The 4,732-nt window shown below is 37.8% G+C and overlaps 1 protein-coding gene across 1 annotated transcript in view; it reads right to left on the minus strand.

Moving 5' to 3' along the window:
- Positions 1 to 4,646, minus strand: part of kcnh5a (potassium voltage-gated channel, subfamily H (eag-related), member 5a) — a 150,810-nt gene extending 146,164 nt beyond the window's left edge. Inside the window, exons 1-2 of the mRNA XM_048206254.1 lie at positions 4,161 to 4,646; positions 195 to 357 (exon numbers count right to left, since the gene is read on the minus strand). The gene's annotated coding sequence lies outside the window, so the exon portion shown is untranslated. The remainder of the gene's footprint in view (positions 1 to 194; positions 358 to 4,160) is intronic.
- Positions 4,647 to 4,732: the final 86 nt, after the last annotated feature.

Consider the following 4,732-nt stretch of genomic DNA (forward strand, 5'->3'; position numbering starts at 1 on the left):
AATGTTTTTTATTTAAATACAAAGCAAAACGACAGTGGAGGCGTAATGTAAACGTAGCGGTGGCATATTCTTTCCTAATCATCCTAACGAGATCTCGTCACACCCCTATATTTTTGGTAGGGTATATCAACCATCTGCCAAAGCATTGAACTGTAAACTTGCAGTTCAAGTCTCCATATTATCACTTCACTTACCAAAAATTTGTAGTTCTCAGACGACCATGTTTTTGGACACCAGAACTGGTACTGATTTCTTGTGATTGCTCTTCACATCAGTCGTTCCTTAGTTTGACCTCAGGGACTTCTTTCCAGAGCCCCGCAAGGTGCTAGCGACCTTCCTCGGGCTGAGGAATCAAGCCTGCTCCACAGAGAGGAGGAAGAATGAGCCTCATTCACTTGCCTTTAATGTAGCATAGAGATTGTTTCTTCACTCAGTTTAAGTGCACTTACGACACTGTGCCTTGCATTGTACTATGCAATCATTTATATACTGTAATGCTAATGAGAAGACCAGTTTTCAGTCACTGGTTGAAAGAGCTATAACTTGAACTCAGTCTTGAACTCAACTGTAAAATTATATTTAATATTTTTAATAAGTTTGTTTTTTTTCTTTAAATTTCATGTATTGGATTATATACTTAAGAAATGTGACAGCTTTCTTTGCCAAAACTAAAAATTTGTTGTAAATATACACAGAGTGATTAAAGATTGTGATAAAACTTTTTAAATTGTCTTTGAATATTCATTAATGAAAGTACTCACAATTTAATCCAGTTTTAATCAGAATACTGGTCCACTGTCCTGTCAGAGCTGCTTTAAAGTCACCGTGAAATCAAAGTTGACTATTCTTATTTTTATAGAATAATGCAGTATTTATTTTAAATGATTTATCTGTGCACAGCATTATTTTATTAAAATTAATATGCTCTCATAACCTTTGATCAAAATAACTCCTCCCTCTTGCAGCGACATCTTTTCTCTTCTTCGATGACGTGTTTACTGGTGCGAGGGCGGGACAACCTGTCACTCAGCATGACATCACAGGAATAGCAAACCACAACCATCCAATGAATTCCCGAGGGACAAAATCAAGTCCCATCCTACATTTTTTTTCTTTTTTTCATTATTTTTTTTTTTTTAAAAATCAAAACAAACAATACAATTACAACATAATTTTAACTGCGAGGGGGAGGTATAAACAATATTATAAGAATACTTTTAAATTCGAATAGCTGAATGTTTCCTCGGGGGAAATACTGACCTAATTTAATGCTTCACTTTGCTTTTTAATGCAATGCAATGCACAATGCTTTTTAAATAGGCCTACTATAAAACATGTTTTTTTTTCCTGAAAATGTACTTTTATGAATATGAAATGTAGCCATTAAAATAAACTTTTACTTTGTTAAATAATGTTTAGCAGGGTATATTTTGTGAAGGAGTTTGAAAGATACTTCTTTGATCTTGTTTGTTAAGACATAGCGATTGGGCAGAAGCTAGATTTTTTTCCCAGTCAACACCACTCACAAATTGACTCCTATATTGCCTTCCCTATTCTACTTACGGACTGGCGCCGCGTTCGTTCCGTAAGTAGAATAGGGAAGGTGTAGAACATACAGCGTAAGCGTTTTGAAGAATACGGAAAGCGGAAGCACGTGCAAGGTGATAATTTGTGTTTATAAAGCATATACAGTTGTATTTTTTTTTTTAGAAAATGACCGATCGTTTTGCTAGATAAGACCCTTTTTCCTCATATGGTATCATTTAAAGCCCTTTGAAGCGGCTCTGAAACTGTAATTTTGACCTCAGTTTGGAGGCCATTGAAGTCCACTATAAGTAGAATAATCCTGGAATGTTTTCATCAAAATCCTTAATTTCTTTTCGACTGACGAAAGAAAGACATGAACATCTTGGATGACATGAGGGTGAGTAAATTATCAGGAAAATTTTATTTGAAAGTGGACTAATTCTTTAAACATCTCTGCATCTCTGAATCTACTGGCAGTGAAACAAATGATTGTTGCGCGGGTCCTCGTCTCATTATCATGTTCACATTATCAGTGAGCAACATCTATAGCATCTGGTAGTTTCGTTGCTTCATGTAGTAGGCTAACACTTCTTGGGACACCCACAGATAACCTCCTCTCGCACATTCTCTTTGGTCGTATCTGGCAGTCCATGTAGCCGCAGGTTCCAGAGCCTACCTCATGCACACCCAGGTTGTTTGTTCGCCCCTGTCCATGTTTCTCAATGTAAAGCATTTTGCTTTTTGGCTCTTATTTCTGCACAGGCGGTATTACAAATATGAAGTCTGTAAACAGGATGTTAAAACAGGCCAGACGGGGCACGCTGAATATGGACGCACAGAGGAAAACACAGACGCGCCAGCAGAGCAAAAACTCTACCATGCACAGAAGGCTCACTGTTCGAGAAATATAGGAAGAAAAATATAAATATTGAAATGGGGTATGGGGTTAATATGAATGTATCTATGAAGGGAATTGTCTTCAGAATAGTTTCGATGGCATTTTCTTGTCCTTTTACCTACGTATAAAGTAGTGTTTATTAGCGCAGCGCTGCTTTGTATACAGCTGTAAACAAGGAAACACTATATTGCTGCTGTTCCATAAGCGCCACCTACTAACAGAGTGAATTTGCATTTTCATTCAGTCTGTCTGCTGTTTTGGTTTTGTGCAGGTGTCTTATAGCATAATTATAGCATAATTTCACAAAACAAAAGACCATTGTGTTTTTGCTTTAAATCTTGAAATCTAATTTTAAATAAAAAATAACTCATGCTACATATGTGTAGCACCTTTGTTTGCATCATGATAAAAATGTAGTGCTTACCTCTAATTTCAAATGGCTATTAGTATTTTTTGTTTAAGGCCAGTTTGTCTGTTATAGAGCAAATAAACAAAAAACTAATTTGCTTAAAGAAAAAAAAAAAAAAAAAATCACCAACCAGTATGGGAATAGGCCAATTTGCTTGTAAAAACTGGAATCATCCTGACATTTATTAGCCTACATTAATATTAACCATACAAACTACAAATTAGTTGGTAAGAAAAATAGTAAAACACACTGTTCTGTTAAAAAAGGTTTGTTTGTTTGTGTTTTTTATACAGTGATTGTTATGATAAGGTTTAAAAAAGGTAATTCGGCCCGCACATGGTTACATTAGCCGCGTTTCCACTGCCGGGCCAAAGTCGGGCGTGCTAGTGCGTGCCAGGGCCGGTCGCGTTTCCACTGTCACTTCCGGGGCTTGATCGTGCCTTTTCGGTGCTTCCTCGGTGCCAAAGGCACGGGTTTTTCGGCCCGCCGAAAACCTTGGTCCAAAGCGGGCCAGCTGGAGCTTGAGGCACGGTCGAGGTGAAAGGCGGAGCTAATCGTAGTCAGGTGATGGTCTACACGCTGAAGTGGGTTGGTTGTGTGACGTTTGATCAAGGGAGGTGTGTTTAAGGGCGGTTTTTTGATCAGCGCTGCGGAGCTAACGGACCGACAGTGGAAACGCAACTTGATTTTGGCCTCGGTGCCTAAGGTCTGTGGCCATAGGCCCAGCACGGCACGCCGTTAGCCCTGGCTCGCACTGGCCCGTAAAGGCCCGACAGTGGAAAAGCGGCTATTTTTTCCCAATCGGCCCTCAACCTAAAATGAGTTTGACACCCCTGGATTAGGCAATCAGGTAGTGGGTTCAATGAGGTAATTTGGCAGGGAGTTGAAATTCAGCACAACACTGGATCTCCCCATTTTTTCTTGTTCAAGAAGCCATTGGTGTCTGATATACGTCATAATATTGAAGAAAAGACTTCCGTTTCATGCAAACTTTAGGCCTAATTACAGGCAGGTGTGTCTGGTCAGGGTTTTTGTGGATATTTAGGCTCATTTGAGCACAAACCACATGCCTTTTCCTTAATATGATTGTTGCAAGTGTAACAATTTAGTTTTCATATAATTATTATATATATATTTTTTTTCATATCGGGGAGTACTTTCACCGACATCATACGTAATCAAGGTGTGTCTGGAAAGGTTTTGACGGCGGAACTTTCGAGAACGTATAAAAAATTGTTCAAAACTACCCCTGTTTAGGCACTGTTTCATAAAGTACATACAAACAGTATTACTTTACTTTATCATGAATATTTAGTATGCGACTACCTTGAAAGAAATTACGGGGTCTCGTTTGGTTTGATAATTGAGGACTCCTCTCTCGTCAAGGTAAAGTTCGTCATGGCTGGAGAAGAGGCGCGAGACCAACTAATTAATGTAGCTTGCAGCCCCCTCTGTTGGTGAAAATAATCACTATACGGCTGCTCTCTTAACCAACATTATATCAGGGTCCATCACATCAGACCAATCTGACAACTGATTGCACTAAAATACCAAACTATGTTTTACATGAAATGAATTTTCTGGAGTGGAATGTGTTTTAAGGTAAATTGATCGACCCACAAACTGGATTAAAATGGCACATTTAAGCCCTTACTAGATTTACTCAATACACTTCATCCTTATTTTCTCAGAACCGAGATCATAAAATCTATTTTTGTCTACACTAAAAATATAATTAATGCAATGAAACACCAAGGCTAATTGGTCAATCAGATTATTTTCGATCTGCAAATATAGAACTACAAATTCAAAAAAAATATCTTAGAAAGAAACTTTCAAAAAAAAAAAAAAAAAAAAAAAAAAAGCACACATGGAAAAAAAAAAAAGCAAGCAAACAA

The sequence above is a fragment of the Megalobrama amblycephala genome, linkage group LG11 (genome assembly GCF_018812025.1).
Source record: "Megalobrama amblycephala isolate DHTTF-2021 linkage group LG11, ASM1881202v1, whole genome shotgun sequence".
Lineage (NCBI taxonomy): Eukaryota > Metazoa > Chordata > Actinopteri > Cypriniformes > Xenocyprididae > Megalobrama > Megalobrama amblycephala.